Source organism: Alosa alosa, chromosome 4 (assembly GCF_017589495.1).
Source record: "Alosa alosa isolate M-15738 ecotype Scorff River chromosome 4, AALO_Geno_1.1, whole genome shotgun sequence".
Lineage (NCBI taxonomy): Eukaryota > Metazoa > Chordata > Actinopteri > Clupeiformes > Clupeidae > Alosa > Alosa alosa.
This window is the reverse complement of record NC_063192.1, coordinates 18,486,678-18,497,260: the sequence shown is the minus strand read 5'-3', so window position 1 is coordinate 18,497,260 and position 10,583 is coordinate 18,486,678. Positions and strand designations below refer to the sequence as shown.

Genomic DNA, 10,583 nt, shown 5'->3' with positions numbered 1-10,583 from the left:
CTGTAAGGGGAGGAACTCACACACAGGCAAAACTACCAGCATATATACACGTTGCCCCATCCATAACAATTTGTTCATTGTCCTTTAAAAATACAGTGGAAAATAATGCTGCCAGTGCTTTGTCACACTACAATTTAAACAGAACCATACCCTATGAGGTTTTGATGCTATGATGCTTGCAATCCGGCAGGAAGAAAAAACTATATTCTAGCCTCTGTAGCCCTGTGTCAGTACATCACACAGTTATTCTGATGGTCTCTACTGAAACTACTGTATCTTAGCTTTCCAAAGAGGTCAAGCATTTGATGGTGGGCCAAATTGGGTGAGAACATTGGCTTCTAGAGTATAAGAACAGTGCGATGTCGGGGTAAAAGCCTAGAGATGTAATAGTTAAACCACACAAAATTGTATTGTAAACAAGAGTATACCAGAGTCCTATGTACACCATAGTAATTTATTGATACGCCGCATAATGTCCTGCTTTTTGGTGTTATGGAAATGGTCACCCTACCTAGGCCTCTGTGGCCAAATGTCAATCTGATTATCCACTTATCTCTCCATTTTTTTTCCAGATCCCATAATTGCTACAGCCTTTGATGCTCTACTCAGGCGTATCCATCAAAGCCGTCTCCATTTCAGATTAATTGGTACACCGATGACCTTGTATAATTACTCATATTATTAATAATCGTTGGATCACTGTGTGACTAAAATATCCTATTGCCAAGGAGTACAGAATAAAACCTCATGTTTTTGTTTGATCTCACTCACTCACACACACACCACACACACACACACAGTTTACCCTTTTCATACACATTTTCACCTTAACCTGTTGCTCTGCATTTGCAAGAGGTGAAAATAAATCAAAAGAAAAGGAAAATAAAGCTCTCCAGTGGACAATTATCCAGAATTAGCACCTACATTTCTGTTGTGCCACATCTAGGCCATCTGCTTGCGTTCTGACCATTTGGCTGTGTATAAGTAACCATCAGGCGAGTAAAAGCAATTTGCAACACATTGCACATAGCACTCAAAGTGCTTCATAGTGAGGGGGGAACCTCACTAACCATCAGCAGTGCGTAGCACCCACCTGGGTGATGCACGCCAGCCATTATGCACCAATGCTTACCACACACCAGCTTGAGGTGGAGAGTGAGGGAGTAAGGAATGCTAATCCCTCCTGGCACTCCTGACATCCGAGACATCCCAGCGAGAGATGGTGGAAAAACTAAAACTAAGGGACTGTCCGTTATTTATTTAAGGGGCCACCGGAGGAGTTTTGGGAGCGTTAGTCAAAAAAGATGTGACCCTCCCTCGCCAGCAAGAAATTTTTCTATGACCCTCCAAAGTGATTGAGAAAAAACGCATGACCCTCCCCAACAATTTATTGATGCCTTCTGTACTGGGTCAATTAGGGAGCTTGCATGCTACCAAGCTTCCTTGAAATGCCTTGAAAAGGCTGTCGTTTGCGCAATTTCACAAATAATCACCAATCCAACCAGGGGGTCAGGATTTGAAGGGTTAGCTTCAGCCACTTAGCATGGCATTTCTGAAAGACGACAAATAAAACAACTAACTACTTGGATTAAGCTACTGATACTTGACTTAATGCCTACATGGTTTAGGCTGTATTACCGGACTTTGTGGTAAATAAAATAAAAATGTTAATGTTGTCATATTAGGCTATTATTTGCCGTATATGCGGGGTGCCAATTCCCTTAAAGTAACTATGACCATACACTTTGGCAGATGCATAGCAATGACCTATATCCAATTATTAGCCTACTCATTGCGTTGTGTATGAAGACTATTTTAAAACGCACAGGCTGTAGTTCTGTAGAACGCAACATCTGGATCATGTAACCTATGTCTCCCCAAGTGATTTAAAATGGAAAAAATGTCAATGACTTATTTCGTTTGCTTTCTTGCAACATTGACATGATTAGGCTATGCATTTGATTTAAATGTTCAGGCTGCCAGTCGAGGCAAAAGCCAAATGTCCAACAACAGTTGCAGACTCTATGCCTGTGTGACGGTCTAGCTACGACCGCACATGACTGGTGAACTGTCAGCACTCGTCCTCTACACATCAGCTGATATTTGCATACACACACACACACAACACATACACTCGTACATGGGCCATTGCTATGTGGCTAGCACTTTTAAGGTGTGTAAGAAACGACACAACACGGAGCTATTAGCAATGGTGGCACATTTATTGTTTGTCTGAATTAGACGCATAAGTTTGAATGTTTGTCAACCGTCAACCGATAGCTACCGATTCGCGTTCATGGCGTCCTCTCATTACTGTCTATGGTTCCAGCCATAGACAGTAAAAGAAATGGACGAACAGACTCCGTCGTTCTCAATGGGAAGGTACTGAGCCATTTTTCAGTTGGTCCCCCCAGTACTGCGCAGACTCGCAATTAACTTCGTGACGTTAGCCATCGAACTGAATCTTGTAACTCATATGATAGATACACAGAAATTCTTCTCACACTTCCTTCGCCTTCAAATTCATCAAAGTTAAACATTTATTTATGTATTATTATTAATATCATCCTCACAAGTGATATCAAGTCGTGTTAATGTTGAAACTACCACACATGGTCATCTTCAAAAACAGTCATGGTAAAACAAAACAAAAAAGTTATAGCCTTGAGGCTAATCTTCTTTCCACTTTTCTGACCTACGGTCAATCCATCGAAAACCTCTGAAATGATTATCGATAGACTACCTAATGGTAAAACTACTGTTTTTCATTAGGTTTACTTGCCTCTATGCTTTACCTTAACATAGGCTACAATGCTTTCTTCACGAGTTTCCGTGCTGGCTGGACTACGCTTCTTATCCAAACAATACGGTTATCTCCCTTCAGTGCGTTAGCTTCCCTTCAACCGGACATGGTTCTTACGGGAACCTAACGTTACGTACGAGGTAGTCGAGTCTTGTTTTGCCTTTTATTGTTTATGTAGATAACACAGAAGCTAAAATATCATCACATGATATATGTTATATGAAGTTATGGGAGTTCAAAAAAATCCTAAATGAATGGGCGTTCTATGGGGTTAGCAGAGAGTTGATAACCACTGCTACATCGATGCTTCTACTTCTGGGAATTCACCTGCCCCCTTGGTTCCAGCTTCTGAAGGTCCGGTGGCAAAGGAGGGCCGACTGGATCGCATGGACTGTTTATTGTTTCCGGGCGGTATTGGACCGTTCCATTAGGTTAATTGATTGTGGGGGGATCTCAAGACGGAACTGATCAAGCTGCATCGATGATGAGTCTTTCCACATGTAACCAAGTTTATTATTTAACAATGTATTTAGCTCATTCTGATAGTGACAAATGATATATATTTATGCTTGTGGCCCAGGGTCTGTCTTGTCTATTGTGTGTTAATTGATTGTTTAGTGTTTACCTGTCTATGTTAAATGGTGCTGGCCGCCAGATATGTTCCCCTCTGTCTAGTCTGATGTTAGTCTTGTCTGGCCTATGTGATGTGTAGGGTACTGTGACTGGTACAATGCTGCTGTATTTTGATTAGGTTTTTCATACTGGTTCAATCTCGCAAGATTAGATGCTAAAGCAGATTTTTCATACTGGTTCAACATCGCAATTTTTTTTCTATGGACTCTTCTGCTTGGTTGTTCGAGCCAAGCCGAATAATAAATTACTGTCCATCTTCACTACTGCCTCTGCTTCTTTGGCCACACCCACATTCGTTAATGGTAACTTCCGCTCGGTTCCATTACAGCCTGCTTGAACCACAATACCCGAGGGATGTGCGCTTCTATCGGAAGTTTAACTTGCATTGGCTTTATTTCGTCTGCCTGCAAATGTAGCCTAGGCTTAAGCTGCAAATTCACACTGGGTGCAGCATAAATCCCAGCTATCCACACGTTTCCTACATACCATGTCTACTTAATTAATAGTCATTTTCGTTGGATAGCCTATTGCGTAATAGGCCTACAACCTGTCCAAATATATTATTTAGGGATCATTATTTGTGAAGCCTAAAGTGACACAATATTGATTCGCATAGTTTATTATCACATATGAACATCACATTAAATAACCTAGGACTTCAGAGACAGGGCAAACTTTACCATCATTCCCAAAATGTTAACCCAACCAATTAAATGAATTTGCACTTATAACGAGGTGAAGCGCGTTCCCGAACAACTTCTTTTCCTCTGAGGGAATGTCCAACCGTCAATTCGTCCAATTTCATGCTTTTTTGGCTGAAGTAGCTAGCCTAGCATGGACCATTGAAATTAATGGGGGCGGGACTTAGTCACTCTCTCCAGTTATATATAATACCTCCATGGCACCAACCGCTGCTAACTGAACGAGCTCGTGTGAGTGGTTAGTGGGTGGAGCTGCAGGCAGCGCTTCCACGTTTCGCGCCTCTAACGTGCAAGCAGGCACTTTTTTCATGAACTCAAAATACAATTTTATTTATTTTATTTAACACATTATAGGGAAAACCATGGCCAAAGTATATTTTATTTGGCAATCATAAATATTTTAGAGCTTCCCCACAATTTCACATACATGTTTTCAGGGGAGCTCAGGTGGCCACTATAGGGAGCCATGGCTCCCCCGGCTCCCCCTGCTCCCCCCTAACTGTGCACCCTGATTTGGACGTGCTCCAAAAGAAAAAAAAACTTCTGGATAGATTTTTATAGATGGTTATGAGGAGCAATATGAGAAGGAATGATGATCATTTATCGTTGTTTTGGGGCGTTAAGCCTTTTCCATATGTGTCAGTGAAGGAGATTGAAGAAACATGCTGTCACGTCAGGTAACCTACAGGTTCTTAGTGATTAGCCTATTAGGAACAATATGAGAGAAATTTGGTGATCACTGATTGTTGTTTTAGGACATTAAGCCACATTAAGCTTTTTGCTTAGTCTACAATAGGCGTTAATGAAGAATAAACGCTTAATGTCATCTTTGGCCAGGTGCGAGGCCCATGACGCGAGGCCATGGGCGACGGCCCAAATATTGCTGTTTTCATGAATACAAAAGTTGGGTGACCCTCCCTCCTAGAATAAAAAAAATGTGTGACCCTCCCCTCAACAAAGAATAAAAAGACATGACCCTCCCCTATTTTCCTCCGGTGGTACATTCCATAAATACCGAACGGTCCCTAACCTATAAGCAAATTTGAATTTGCTCTGCAGGTCAGTCGGTCAAAGAGACCACTGACCCATTTCCAATGTTCCAAAAACCCAGGCATCAATCACAATCATTTATCCAGCATGGGGCGGACTTTATATGATGACAGATAGAGCAGTGAATTTAACACAACCAATGGCTGCGCTGATAGCGACAGGGTTAAACAGATATGTTTATAAGTGTTGTATGTTTATAAGCATAATATTTTTCTTTGGAACTGAGTAAACAACTGCATTTATGACCTTCATTTACAAGATTTGATTGCACGTCTGAAACGGAAAGAGTTTACTGCACAGATTTAAGTTTATTTACACTGCTGGTTGCCCTTGGAAGCCGTAAGTCAATGAAGTCTTTCCAGACCCTTTCTCAATCTCAATTGACATTTAAGTAATGGCCTGGTGTTAACCAAGCTAGGTTCGCAAGTTCAAGCCGGTCTGGATAGAAATACACAGTCAACACAACTCATGGAGACACTTGAATCAATACCATTGTGCAGGTGTCTCATCAGTTAAAAGGGCATCTTTCTCTGCTGTTCGTGGGCCATTGCTTAGGATTTTGACACATACAACACAGCACTATCCATTTCGTCCTTACAACATGCATGCACCACTGGTAACTGTCTGTTACATTATATTCTCTTGTTTGTAATTTGTTAATTGTGAACAGGCAGTGGTAACATAAGGTTTAGGAACTAGGCTAGCAAGCAGCAGCCAGAAAAGTTGAGTTTCCCTGCTGCCATTGTTGTGTCCTTGAGCAAGAAACTTAACCCCATGTTGCTCTGGGGAAACTGGCCCTGGATATAAGTCAATTTGGATACGATGTCAGCCAAATGAATGAGTAATGAAACATTTTTAAAAATCCAACCTCCAGTTGTAGACTTAAGGCCATAGGTCACAACAGTTTCCAGTTTTCAGGAAGCTTTAGTTATCAGCTTTCTCTCACAGCAGTGTGGAAGACTTTGCATTGATGTTTTCCCCACCCATGCCTTATGGCCAAGTCTCCCTCTTTAATTTCAAGCGGGTACATTAATAAGGGTCTCTTTCTCCAATTGTGTCAGGAAGACTTTGACCCTCTGACCTGGTGTGTTAACTTATTGAGTGCCAAAAACGTAATTTTCCTTCCCATGCGTTGAGTGCCAAAAACGTAATATTACGTTTTTAGCTTTTTTTTTTAATTACGAAACTAGACACTCTAACACACCTTATATGTGATTTTGGGAACTCTGTGATTAATGGAAATGAAATATATGATGAAAACTCGAAAACGCACAATCTGGACATTTTATCATAACTCGGTTGCCGCTTTGGGTCGAATCAGTGACGCATGCACGTCAGGTCAAAACCAGGCAATTTTCGTGGGTCTATCACTAGATGGCAGTCTCGCCAGGTCTCGCTGATCACTTCCCGGAAAGTTTACACAAGTAAGTAACAGGCAACACTTCATATTTCATGAAAGACGTTATATCTCCATTTCTAGAAAAAAAACAGCGATTTTGATGAAAACTAGCCACTGTTTAGCTTGGGATTTCTCAGGAACAGAGGTGTGTAGAAATACACGGTTTGGACCCACCGAGAGCTTAAAGTCTCACCTTTTAAACGAGCCATTGTATGTGTTCATAGCTATAACACAGGATATGCTGTGGCTGTACAAAAATCATCAACAATGGTCTAGATTGCTGGCACTCTAGGACAAAGCTCCCGAAAACAGCTTGGCATTCAATGAGTTAACGTTCCTGCCTTGTGCTAGCCTCAGTGTGTTAGCGTCACTTGTGTGAGAATGTGTTTCGGCCTCGCGCTACAGTAGCCTCAGGTGTGTTAGCGTTAGTCAAGTTTGAGTGTGTGCACTAGTCTGAGATGTGTTAGCGTTACATGTGTGTGAGTGTGTGCGCTAGCCTCAGGTGTGGTTGCGTTACTTGTGTGTAAGTGTTTCTGCCTTGCACTAGCTTCAGGTTTGATCAAGGCACTGATGACACACTCCTTCAGAAAGCAGTCACAGTAAATGCCTGAGGAGCTGAGGTGTGTTATGAGTGAAGGGGAGCCTGGTGAGCAGAAGCCCATGGTTCTCTTCCTGCTCACACGCTGATTATGAGATGTCATCAGACTGTACTGCAATCATCATCGAGGACGAGTAGGCAGAATGATTTCAAAGGAAAAAAAAGGTGAGTGAGGTGTGTGTGTGTGTGTGTGTGTCTTCTTGCCATATGCTTCTATGCGAGTGCACACATAGCACATACATATATAAACAGAATCTTTGGGATATGCAGATTTACATCTTTGTGTGTCAAGTGATTTAAAACCGTGATTCACAAGTGCTGTGAAAAACGATCAGCATTTTGATGTCTTTGATGATTTAACAAGACAAAAAAGTGTGAATCAATACAGCACTTGCTGCCAAGGCATGAACATAAAGACGGTTACAAGAAAAAGTTTGGATATTTAACGTACAGTTACTTTCATTCAACAGAGGATTTTTAAATACATTTTCTACTAGTTTTAAAAGTAATGTGCAAGTAACTTGAAATGTAAAGTGGAATGACAGAAGTATAGGCCTTAGGCTTCCCATGTAGGCTAAACACCACCCCTTTTTCCCCAGTGTCCTTTGGTATACAAAGTAACATCCTAGTTCACAACACAACACTCAATTTTCATTGACGTCATTGGCGAAATTGAACATTAGGCCTACCAGAGATTAGATTTGGTGATGGCCTTGGAGTCTGGCTGGCTCATTCAGTCAGGTGAAGTTTCATGCAAGAATTGAGGCTGTCATCATTTAAGGGTGACGCAAAACTGTCATATATCCATAATGGCAACTAAATAGCCTACCATGGCATTGTGTTGGCGTTATGGATGTGACAGTTTTGCGCGGAATTGCCCTTAAACGTGAGCGCAGGTTTGTCTTTATATTTTTCATATGTGATAAAAGATTTCTCACATGCAAGTGGAATAGGGTTAACACAGCAATACTAACTCGTTGTAGTGTGCGATATATAACGGGCAGTTCATTTCGCGTTTTCTGAATCAGTTTTGGATGGAAACTTTCCCATTTCAGCCCGCTTGTGTTCGCACTCGCAAGCTGTGGTCACTGACATTTCCTTTTTGACATTTTCCTTATCTAGCCTACAGCAAGCGCACACATCAACAATAACGACAAGTGTTCTCGTTGACTGAAATTGAGGGAAATCGGTGATTTTGTTTGATATTGACATGGCAATGAACCGCAAATGTAACAATATTGTGCAGGCTACGATTACGGAGTCAAGTGAGGTGGGAAGTTATATAAATTACTCAGATAGACCTAAGAAATAAAATAAAATTTTAATTAAATAGGCCTACTCATTATTATTTTCAAAAGCTGAGCCGCATCAGAGGGATCAAAGATCCGGAGCCGCGGGTTGCCGACCCCTGTTTTAGTCTTATGTCTTGGCACAAAATGGCTTCTCTTGTGATTGAGCCGACAATAACGGAGTACATTTACTTGAGTACAGTACTTGAGTACAATTTTAAGGGATCTGTACTTTACTCAAGTATCATTTTTGGGGAGTACTGTGGCCGCCCGGCCGTGCGAGGCAGCACACAGTGTACACACAGTGAGGTGAAGCACACACTAATCCCAGCGCAGTGAGCTGCCTGCAACAACAGCGGCGCTCGGGGATCAGTGAGGGGTTAGGTGCCTTGCTCAAGGGCACTTCAGCTGTGCCTACTGGTCGGGGTTCGAACTGGCAACCCTCCGGTTACAGGTCCAAAGTGCTAACCAGTAGACCCTCAATTTGTTGTTTCCCTCTCAAACGTGATTGGATTGTGCAGGCGCCACTGAATGGGACAGCCTATCAGCAATCACCTTCAGCTTTCCACCACGGTCAGATTTAGATAAGAGATGAAACAATGGATGAAGACGTAGCAGGTTCCTACTGGATGCTGGGAATTTGCCAAGCCGTGGCCCCACGCCAGACTAGGTGCCTTGCTCAAGGGCACTTCAGCTGTGCCTACTGGTCGGGGTTCGAACTGGCAACCCTCCGGTTACAGGTCCAAAGTGCTAACCAGTAGGCCACAGCTGCCCTACAGCTGTACACTTCTTCTTAAAAAAAAAAAAAATCCCGGAAACCCTCAATTTGTTGTTTCCCTCTCAAACGTGATTGGATTGTGCAGGCGCCACTGAATGGGACAGCCTATCAGCAATCACCTTCAGCTTTCCACCACGGTCAGATTTAGATAAGAGATGAAACAATGGATGAAGACGTAGCAGGTTCCTACTGGATGCTGGGAATTTGCCAAGCCGTGGTGGCCCCACGCCAGACTATTTCAATTTTCTGAACTAGTTAAAGATAGTTTTCGCTTCAAGTGTTTCAATTACAAAATAGTATTTTGTATTTGAAATACGTAAGTAGTATATTATCATGAACTATCTGTCAAAATAAGCCCCGCCCCCTGAAACGTCATAAATCACGTCATAACCACGCCTCCTTTTTATGCAAATTAGCCACGTGGTTGTCGCCACGTGTTGTTTGTTATTGTTTTGTGAGTCATGTGACAGTCATGTGACTGGTGTCAAACCCCTGGGCGGCCATATTGGATGTAAAGTCATGTGACAGTCATGTGTCTGGTGTCAAACAATGCCACGCCCCCTTGGCATCCATATTGGATGTAGTGTCATGTGACAGTCATGTGCCTGATGTCAAACCCCTGGGCGGCCATATTGGCCCCCAAACCCACATGTGTGTTTTGTGGATAATGGGGGATCAGATAAACTTTGTAAGAGTTGTATATGTTTAGTGGTAAATGGGGCTAAATACAAAAAAAAAAAAAAAAAAGAAAGAAAATGGAGTTGCCGGAACCCGGATTCGAACCAGGGATCTTTAGATCTTCAATCTAACGCTCTCCCAACTGAGCTATTTCGGCTGCAGGGCTTCAATGGTATGCAATGCATCCTACTTTGTAGGGGTGGTGTTTTGTCCGGGCATGTCTCTGAGTGTGTTGTTTGAGACCCCTTTCATGTCGGGGGTCTGCCTACTACCTACGTACACTAGTGCTGATAACATTGTAAAAGACCTGTTTATGAGTAGTGACGTCTGTATGCAGACACCTGGTTATCTATAAACCCTTTTGTAGTGGGTGTGTTTTGCCCCGGCGTGTCTCTAGGATTGAGATTATAAAAGCTGTGGGTGATGTATAGCTATCATTGTTAGCAGTGATTTTGAACAGAACTTACCATGGCTGACATGATTGAATCGGCAAAATCAAAGAGACGGATTACACTCACCCCTGTTAGCGCTAAGCTATCGAATCCTGAAATGACTTATGCACCGCAAAGGAGGAGACCTGAAACTTTTGTTAATTTTCTGAGTAAACCTAATGATGGCGTGGAATACCAATGGTTGTTGAACGATGGGCGCATC

At 42.3% G+C, this 10,583-nt stretch overlaps 1 non-coding gene across 1 annotated transcript; it reads right to left on the bottom strand.

Moving 5' to 3' along the window:
* Nucleotides 1–10,013: 10,013 nt before the first annotated feature.
* Nucleotides 10,014–10,086, bottom strand: trnaf-gaa. Its single transcript has one exon. It is a non-coding gene; the product is annotated as a tRNA-Phe (tRNA).
* Between the last annotated feature and the right edge of the window lie 497 nt (nt 10,087–10,583).